Consider the following 10,969-nt stretch of genomic DNA (forward strand, 5'->3'; position numbering starts at 1 on the left):
TCCTCCACCTCCCCACATTATTTTAAGTACAATTATATCCTTAAGTTAAAATGATTTTTACTTTTACCATATTTTAAATAATTTGAAACCCTAATTACAATTATATCCTTAAGTTAAAAAGATTTTTACTTTTACCATATTTTAAATAATTTGAAACCCTAATTACAATTATATCCTTAAGTTAAAAAGATTTTTACTTTTACTATATTTTAAATAATTTGAAACCCTAATTTTACTTTCCCAGCACCCACCCATAAAACTCTCTTCCCCTTTTTCCATTTTCGTTTCACCTCCCCACCTCTCGCACTTTCCTTCTTTTTTCTTCTCAGTTTTTTTTTGTTTGAAAGCTTCCATTGCCGCCATGGTGTGAAGGAGCGTCGCCGCCGTGGTGTGGAGGAACATCGAGGAGCGCCAGAGCATCAACCAGCGTGATGAAGTATACATCAACGGAGGTGCCGTCCTTCAATGGATGTCACCTCCGTTTAAAGGTTATATTTTTTATTTTAGAGTTTTATTTCAAGGTTTATTCGAATACGAGGAAGCATGACACGCACTGCACCACTCCACGCACTACACCACGAGAGCGATACTGCACCACGAGAGCGATACTGCACCACGAGAGGGAGACTGCTTGATAATTCTTTCCACCACCACCAACCTTTGCAATTTGTAGTATCTCACAACGACGAAAGAAAGAGAGAAAGAAATATAATGTTAAAATGAAAGAAAAGTATTTTACTCATGTACGAACTAGAATAGGTTATTAGTGAAATAGGTTGTGAATGGATAAAATTAAAAAATAATAACCCTAAAAATAAAATTTTACTGAGAGACAAAATAGTAAAGGGGAGCTGAAGGGAGAAAGGTGTGGTAGTGGAGGGAGCAACACCCCTTTTCAATAATCGTTGTTGTGACGGAAAAATGAGAAAGACATCATAAAATGTTAGTATAAAATAATTTTCATCTAGTCACAAAATATTATGTAGGTTAAATCTATTAATTTTTACAATAATTACCTTAAAAATCATACAAAATGATTAAATAAAAACGTAAAATTATTTTATTGTTTTTAAAATAACTTTAAATATTATTTTTCAATTTCAATAATAAGAATATAAGACTTTTTTTTTGTCTTTCAAGGTAAAACCACTGTAATATTGTATTATTTTATAATAGTTTTACATTATTTTATTCAAAGATACGATAGTTCAAACATGGATGGTGTTTTATGTTTTATAACTTATCAAAAGAGAGTAAAGAAGTACATTGTTTAATGTTGCAATAATGGTTTGGCAATCAAGTGATGTGAATGATTAAGTAAGAAATGATAAAAATTATGTTTTATGAAATTTTCTTATTGTAAATGTGTTAAATGAGAAGGGATTGTCGATTGTCACCTATATTAATGGTAGTTCCAATAACACTCTTTTAGTTATTATAAATGATGAAATGAATGTAATTTGAAAGTATAACAATTTTATTATTCAACATGATATAAATGTCACTTTTCATTTTACACCAATATTATTTTATATTGATTATAAACCTTCATTTTTAAATTCGTAGAAACAATTGAGTAAAATCACAAACAAAAAAAATCAAACAACAAACACATGGTCCAATTAATGAAAAAATAATAATAATTAAACAGTAAACAACATAGGTGTTTTGCAATAAACACCTATTTTCACATTATTCTTGGTAGGTGTTTGCTTCGTGCATCTCCTTATTTATTACTTGCACCTGATGTGTTTTGAAATACCCGTTTTACCCTCTCAAACTTATATTTGGAATGATCTTCTCCTTTGCCGGAACGTTCTTCCACTATTGATTTTTTCGTTGGGGCTTGGAAGAAAAAGAAGTTCGACAATGGGTGGTGCTGGCGGTGTTTTGAAGTAATGTAACTTGCAGTATGTAGAGAAGGTATGAAGGAATATGTTTCTTTTTGTTTAGTTTTGTAGTAATGATGCAAATTTGGTTAACAGAATTCAGAGTTTGGAAATAGGCTTTCGAACTCGTATTCTGGATTTTTGTTTTGGCAACAAGCTGTTAGGATATTTATCCTATTTTATCATCATTATAGTGTGTCAAGGGTTACCCTATTTATCATGATTATATTATGTCTAGGATTACCCTATTTATTATGATTATATTGTGTCTAGGATTACCCTATTTATCATGTACTTGTGTATCAATTTATTCTTATAAATAGAAGATTGTGAGAGGGATCAATTAAGCCCTCTAGAATTATTTTGCAGTTTCAATCTTAAGTTGGTATCAGAGCGGGTCGATCCCGCTCTGGTTTCTATCTCGTAATATATATCTGTCCGGCGCCACAGTTCTTCGTCGCCCGCCACTGTCCGGCCACCGTCCGGCCTCCGTCGCCGCCGGCCACCGTCGTCCATCACTGTCACAGTTTCCTTCGTCTAAACCCTTAGGGTTTTCTTGTTCCAAATTAGTACTATTCGTCTTCTTCAGAAATGGCGTCTGGCAGTACTCTTTCCTTTTCTGGAAGTCCATCAATTACCTCCGAGAAGCTAAATGGAAAAAATTATCTATCATGGTCCTCCACTTCTATGTTTTCTGAGGATGAATATCAAGAGTATTTAAGGTTAAAGTCTAACACCTTGGCACAACCATCTCAATCTCCCAATACATCAACAACTTGCGTTTCTCAATCTATGGAATGCCAAAATTCATGGGTAATTGACTCAGGTGCTTCTGATCACATTTCTGGTAATACCTCTTTGTTCTCATCTATTTCCTTTCAAGAAAAACCTCATTTCATAACCCTTGCAAATGGATCTAAAACTTCTTCCAAAGGAGTCGGTCATGTTTCTTTGTCTCCCTCTCTCAATCTCAACTCAGTCCTTTTTGTCCCTAATTGTCCTTTTAATTTAATTTCCTTAAGCCAGTTGACTAAAATGTTAAATTGTTCAATAACCTTTGATCATAAATCTTTTGTTATACAGGAGCGTGGTTCGGGGAGACAGATTGGAGAAGGATATGAAGCTGGCGGATTATACCATTTTGGATCTCGTCCAAGGGTGTCTTGTGTTGCTACTCCTAATCCTAAAGTGCTACATGATCGACTTGGCCATCCTCATTTGTCCAAATTAAAAAAGATGTGTCCTGAACTTAGTGGTCTCCAAACCCTTAGAATGTGAGTCATGTCAATTGGGAAAACATGTTAGATCTTCCTTTCCTAAAAGGTCTCAATCAATATGTAATTCTAGTTTTTCCATCATCCATTCTGATATATGGGGACCTAGTCGTATCTCCTCCTTTGGTTTTAGATATTTTGTTACCTTTATTGATGAATATTCAAGATGTACTTGGGTTTATCTTATGAAAAATCGTTCTGAATTGTTAGCTATCTTTACATCCTTTTTGAATGAAATCAAGAATCAATTTGGTCAAGTAATCAAAATATTAAGAAGTGATAATGCAAAAGAGTATTTCTCATCCTCCTTTTCTGCCATCTTAAGTTCCCATGGTATCTTACATCAGTCTACTTGTCCTCATACACCACAGCAAAATGGTATAGCAGAACGAAAAAATAGACACTTGGTTGAAACTGCTCGTACCCTTTTGCTTGGTGCTCATATTCCTGTCCATCACTGGGGGGATGCCATCTTAACTGCATGTTATCTTATTAATAGGATGCCCTCCTCCTCTCTTGATAATAAAGTCCCTTTCTCCATTTTGTTTCCTAATGATCCTCTCTTTCATACATCTCCCCGAGTGTTTGGCTGTGTATGTTTTGTTCATGACATGTCTCCAGGTCTAGACAAACTCTCCGCTCGCGCTCTCAAATGTGTCTTCTTAGGCTATTCTCGACTTCAAAAAGGATATCGGTGTTACTCTCCTGAAACTAAGAAGTATTACATGTCTGCCAATGTCACATTCTTTGAACAGACTCCTTACTTCTCTCCATCTGTTCAGGATGTTTCTTTCCTCCAGCAGGTCCTTCCTATTCCAATGGCTGAGTCAAATAGCTCCACTGTCTCTGTCATTCCAACTCTTGATCACAATCCTTCTACACCTGTTCCTCCACATACTGATATCATCCTACACAGGGCCCCAATGGATAGTCCACCTCCCCAAGACAATGGTGAATCTCCTACTTCAGATTCTTCTCCCTCGTCACCTCCTCCCACGCCTCCTGGTGCAAATGATTCAGCATGGCCTATTGCCCTCAGAAAAGGTACTCGTTCCACTCGGAACCCTCATCCCATTTATAATTTTCTAAGCTATCATCGATTGTCATCCTCCTATTTTTCTCTTTTATCCTCAGTGTCCTCTGTTGTTATACCCAAGAATGTGAAAGAAGCACTTGATCATCCTGGATGGCGACAAGCTATGATTGCAGAAATGCAGGCTCTTGACCACAGTAATACTTGGGAGCTGGTGCCCCTTCCCCCAGGCAAAAAGGCGGTTGGTTGTCGATGGGTGTATGCAGTTAAAGTTGGCCCTGATGGTGAAATTGATCGGCTCAAAGCTCGGCTTGTTGCAAAAGGTTACACTCAGGTTTATGGTCTTGATTATTGTGACACTTTCTCTCCTGTAGCCAAGATGACTACTATTCGTCTCTTCTTTGCCATGGCAGTCATTCGTCACTGGCCACTTCATCAATTGGATATCAAGAATGCCTTCCTACATGGTGATCTTGAGGAAGAAGTTTATATGGAGCAACCTCCTGGGTTTGTTGCTCAGGGGGAGTCTGGTATGGTATGCAAATTGCATCGATCTCTATATGGCCTCAAGCAATCCCCACGTGCTTGGTTTGGAAAGTTTAGCTCCATTGTTCAAAAATTTGGGCTAAAACGCAGTGAAGCGGACCATTCAGTTTTTTATTGTCATTCTTCTCTCGGAAAATGTGTTTACTTAATAGTATATGTTGATGATATTGTCATTACAGGAAATGATGTTGTTGGAATATCTCAACTAAAAGAGTACTTGTGTAGACATTTTCAAACCAAGGATCTTGGAAGTCTCAAATACTTCTTAGGCATTGAAGTAGCGCAATCAAAAGATGGAGTTGTAATCTCCCAAAGGAAGTATGCTCTTGATATATTACAAGAAACAGGCATGATTGATTGTAGACCGGTAGACAGTCCCATGGACCCAAACCAGAAATTAAGGACAGAAGAAGGTGAATTATTCTCCGATCCAGAGAGGTATAGGAGGCTGGTTGGCAAACTGATTTATCTCACTATTACAAGGCCAGATCTATCCTTTGCAGTTGGAGTGGTTAGTCAGTTCATGCAGGCTCCATGTGTTGACCATTGGAATGCTCTCATTCGCATTCTAAGGTATGTAAAGAAGGCTCCCGGGCAAGGATTGTTATATGAAGATAAAGGAAGCATTCATGTCTCTGGGTATTGTGATGCAGATTGGGCAGGTTCACCTATTGATAGACGGTCTACAACAGGATATTGTGTTTTTCTGGGAGGAAACATTATTTCATGGAAAAGTAAGAAACAAAATGTAGTAGCTCGATCAACCGCGGAAGCCGAGTATAGGGCAATGGCATCACTAACATGTGAACTTATATGGGTGAAACAATTCCTTCAAGAGATTAAATTTTGTGACATCCATACTATGAAGATGTATTGCGACAATCAAGCTGCTCTCCACATTGCATCAAATCCAGTGTTTCACAAGAGGACTAAACATATAGAAATCGATTGTCATTTTGTTCGTGAAAAGTTGTTGACCAAAGAAATATGTACTGAGTTTATTGGGTCAAACGATCAACTCGCAGATGTATTGACAAAGTCATTAAGGGGTCCTCGGATTGAGTTTATTTGTTCCAAGCTTGATACATATAATTTGTATGCTCCAGCTTGAGGGGGAGTGTTAGGATATTTATCCTATTTTATCATCATTATAGTGTGTCAAGGGTTACCCTATTTATCATGATTATATTATGTCTAGGATTACCCTATTTATCATGATTATATTGTGTCTAGGATTACCCTATTTATCATGTACTTGTGTATCAATTTATTCTTATAAATAGAAGATTGTGAGAGGGATCAATTAAGCCCTCTAGAATTATTTTGCAGTTTCAATCTTAAGTCAAGCATTGGCTTCTGGATTGTTGCTTCCGGAAGATGTAGTTCTGCATTCGATAACGTTGTGGGAAAAAAGAAATATAGTATGGATTGTTGTATCCACAAGCATTTTTCTTTTTTTGCATATTCCAGAAAATGCATTCTAGATTTCAACATGAGAAATTCAAAAACTTTCAAGAGCAAACAATTTTAGAAGCCAGGCTTATTTTGATAAGCGCATTTTGGAATTCCCCTCATCGCGTTTATCTGAGTGCATTTTCATCTCAGCATCATTCGTGCATGAGCATCTCCCTCAAAACACTTTCATCTTCGTCTCCATCCATTTCAGACCTCACATTCACGTTCCCCTCTCCTCATGTGCGTGTTGTCTGTTCGGTTCACATGGTTAATAATCTATTTTCTAATATAATTTAGGGTTTTACAGCTGTTTTGATTAATTGGTTTGAATTTAGGATATGTGTTTTACTTTCCTCCCTAATTGCTGTACGAGTAGGTTTCTTCTCTGCCTATGTGTGTGGTCCAATTAATGAAAAAAAAATAATAATTAAACAGTAAACAACATAGGCGTTTTGCAATAAGCACCTATTTTCACATTATTCTTGGTAGGTGTTTGCTTCGTGCATCTCCTTATTTATTACTTGCACCTGATGTGTTTTGAAATACCCGTTTTACCCTCTCGAACTTATATTTGGAATGATCTTCTCCTTTGCCGGAACGTTCTTCCACTATTGATTTCTTCGTTGGGGCTTGGAAGAAAAAGAAGTTCGACAATGGGTGATGCTGGCGGTGTTTTGAAGTAATGTAACTTGCAGTATGTAGAGAAGGTATGAAGGAATATGTTTCTTTTTGTTTAGTTTTGTAGTAATGATGCAAATTTGGTTAACAGAATTCAGAGTTTGGAAATAGGCTTTCGAACTCGTATTCTGGATTTTTGTTTTGGCAACAAGCATTGGCTTCTGGATTGTTGCTTCCGGAAGATGTAGTTCTGCATTCGATAACGTTGTGGGAAAAAAGAAATATAGTATGGATTGTTGTATCCACAAGCATTTTTCTTTTTTTGCATATTCCAGAAAATGCATTCTAGATTTCAACATGAGAAATTCAAAAACTCTCGAGAGCAAACAATTTTAGAAGCCAGGCTTATTTTGATAAGCGCATTTTGGAATTCCCCTCATCGCGTTTATCTGAGTGCATTTTCATCTCAGCATCATTCGTGCATGCGCATCTCCCTCAAAACACTTTCATCTTCGTCTCCATCCATTTCAGACCTCACATTCACGTTCCCCTCTCCTCATGTGCGTGTTGTTTGTTCGGTTCACATGGTTAATAATCTATTTTCTAATATAATTTAGGGTTTTACAGCTGTTTTGATTAATTGGTTTGAATTTAGGACATGTGTTTTACTTTCCTCCCTAATTGCTGTACGAGTAGGTTTCTTCTCTGCCTATGTGTGTGGTTTCTACTGTGGTTGATTTATTGCATCTAACTCACTGTTAGATATTTGGTCCGTTTGTGATGCTCATTTGTTGTTCTGCTTTGACGAAGCTAGATTAAAAGGTGTGTGTGGAAGTTCACAGGCTAGGTTTATGCTTGTATGCCAAAATAATCAATATTCTTTGTTGTGATAAAGTCAACACAGTATGTTCACGATCTTCAGCTGGTAGATGATAGATAGTTTTTGCTGATTTGATTTTAGGGTTTTCCAGTTGTTTGGGTTTTATCTTGTTATCTGAGTAAGAAAAATCTGAAACTTCTTTTTGCCCTGTTTTCTTTCCCATTTTCCTGTGCGATTTTGTGGTCATAATTGAAATATTTGTTAAGTTGCTGCCTCCATGAGTGCAGCATTGGCTGCCACAGAGGTTACTCATCTGCTCCTGGCCCTAGCAGTGGTGCCTCAGCCACTGTTGTTGAATCCTTGGTTGGTGCCTTAGTCTTGTCATTCTTTGCCTTGTTCCACTAAAATGTTACTTAGGATTGAAGAATCATGCAGTAGAGGAAGAGCCTGATTATATTTATTTATATGCACATATGTGAGGAATAAAGTGTGAACACAACAATTATATGCTTGTGCTTTGATGTTTACGTGCCATCAACAGTGTTAGAAATGTAATTGATTTGTGTTCATAATGAAAAAAAAGTTATATTAAACACGTGTTTGTTAATTTTTCTTCTTTTTTTCATGAATTTTTTACTTTTACGTTTCCTTATATTTGGAAGAGTGAAAAATGTTATTGAATCGTATATTTGGACTTAGTTTTCCACAATGAATAGAGTCTATAATAATTTCTCTTAAACTTTCATTTGATCATAATACATATACAATATAATTTGACATTTTTAAATACCTTGACTACTCCAATTACTATATAGAGACTATAACATCTCAGTTTCACGATTTTTCTACAAACTTTGATCCTATGAACCAATCATAGAACTAATCTTTAAGCCCTTCAACTTTGATTCTGCTAATCAATTTTAGAACCAATATTTAATCTGAAGCTTGGACATGCCTAATGATTTTAGTTGCCCTGTTTTCTTTCCCATGTTATTTTGAAATAATGTGCAATTTAATGCTCCTGAAGCTTCTGGTTAAGTTGAAGAGTGACTTGGTTTTGTGAAATGGAATTATTATGGAATCATGATTTGAGAAATGTGTAGTGTAATTAGGTTTCCCCACAATTGATGAGAATGATCTCTTTATTTTACTTCTATTTTTCCATCAAAGCATTGGCTTTTAGCATAAGACTTGTAGGCTGTTACATGCCCCTGGTTGTTATAAAATAAAATACTTGTTCATTTTCCTTGCTTGCCTTTAAGCATGTGTGCTGATTGACTTTAAGCCATGCACTGGGAAGTGTTTGTTCACTAAAATAATAAAAATTTTAATGATGAAATTTAAAAAAACAGTGTACTATCAATGATAGCAAGTTTTTATTTTAGCCTTAAAAAAATGGTGTTATTCAGTTGCAGAACTTAACTCATAGTCCAGTTTTTTCTCTCAAATAAAGCAAGATAGTGAATGGGTGGGAGGGGGATTTGATGCCCCCTTTGAACCAAGCTCACAGGATTGTTGTCTGTGGATATCTTCATATGATTATTGTCACTTTTTTCATAGGATTTCACCATTGTGCTTTGTCTGTAATTCTTGTCTCAAGGGTGAGGTTTTTAACAACTATTTGAATGTTTTTCGTTTTAGCCTCTGCTAACTTTCCTTTACCGCTGCTAACTTTCTGTGATCGTCTTTTGTCCTCTAATGCAGTTCTTCATGATGTCTTGTCAGAGGTTTATTTTCAAAAATGGTTCTATCTTTATCTGTTTTTTCCACTTACTCACTTTCATTTGAAGGTTTGTTTGATGCATTTTTTAACCCCTGTTTATTAATCTTTTCATCCGTACAGACTCTCATCACTTCTCTCCTGTTAGATTCTTTACATTCTCTCTTTTGCACTAAACTCCATCACTGTCTTTGTCTCTCCATTTTTAAAACTAAGATTTTTTCATTTTCATTTTCAGTTTTTCTTTTTCACTGTCCCTGGTATATTGAAACAACATTTGGCTTCACTTGGTTGTTACAGGTTGGACATGTTTGCTTTTAAATAAATGGACATTTTTGTGTCTTTGATTGTAGAAAAGTATAGATTGCAAGTGGGGATAATTTGGTACTTGGGTCTGTTATTGGTATAAACTAAATGATACGTTTCTTCCTAGTGTTATAGTTTCTTAGGTTGAATTCATGTCTTTAATCAGAATTTTGTTCTTGCTTGCAAATTGCATGTATGCACTTGTGGAATTTCGTAATTGTTCGAGAGCTGGTTTGAAGCATCTCTAAAATTTTGAAAAACTGTGTTTTTTTATGTCTGCTTTGGTACTATACAATGTAATGTCATTTGATCCATTTAGCTGAACTTACTGATTGGAAAAGGCTTGGTTGTTGAGGATTGTGATTTTTGTCTAAGACACTTTGAATTTACGGATCTCGAAAGCAAGACAGATCTCTAAGATTGAGTTGTAGAGGAACTTAGAACTAAGAGAGCAGACAAACAGGTTAGTGATCATTGTTCTTCATCTGTTTTTGATTAATTCTTATTTTATATATTTTTTCTTTTTAGCATTATTTGTGAGATGACTTGAAAAAGAGAATGATTTTATTATTTTCATTCATGGTAATTACATTCTCCTTGCTTCTATTTATAGCAATCTAATCTTCCAGAAAGGGAAATAAGGAAACAAAATAATCTAGAAGATCATACACATGTTTTCTCTAATTAGGAAGATTCTATAGATATTTCCTCTAATTTCAACAAGATGTTAACATGATTGAGTTTATACTTGTTACGTGTTTCTTAGAAAATAAAGCAAATATCAAGTTCCACAAAATGTCTTTGAAATTTGATTTCTTGGTAGCAATAATTGCCTGATATATTATTTCTCTCCAATTTGAAAATAGATTCTTCTTTAATATTGTTATTGTTAGATGTTAAGTTGTGTGTTTCTGTTAATTGGGCTTAGCCCATTCTGTATTTAGGGTTTAACCCTTATCTTATATTATAAATAAACTACCCTATGTGTATGCTAAACACATAAGGGAGATTTCTCCTAATCTTCTTCACTATTTTCAATAGTTATAATAAAAAATACTAAGAGTAGTCTATATTAATCTAATTCCATAGATTTAGAAAGTAATCCACAAAATTTTTTCACTGGATGAAATTAAGAAAGGAAATTTGGTTCTTATTGTCATTGTGTTGTTCACGTGGCATGTACAAGATTCAGAAACTTATTCTAAATCTTGCCATAATTGGAATATTAGTTTTGAAATAAATTATTGAATAACTTACATTATATAACACAATTCTATCATTTATTATATTAAGGGGCATGGACAAAGA

The sequence above is a fragment of the Vigna angularis genome, chromosome 5 (assembly GCF_016808095.1).
Source record: "Vigna angularis cultivar LongXiaoDou No.4 chromosome 5, ASM1680809v1, whole genome shotgun sequence".
NCBI lineage: Eukaryota > Viridiplantae > Streptophyta > Magnoliopsida > Fabales > Fabaceae > Vigna > Vigna angularis.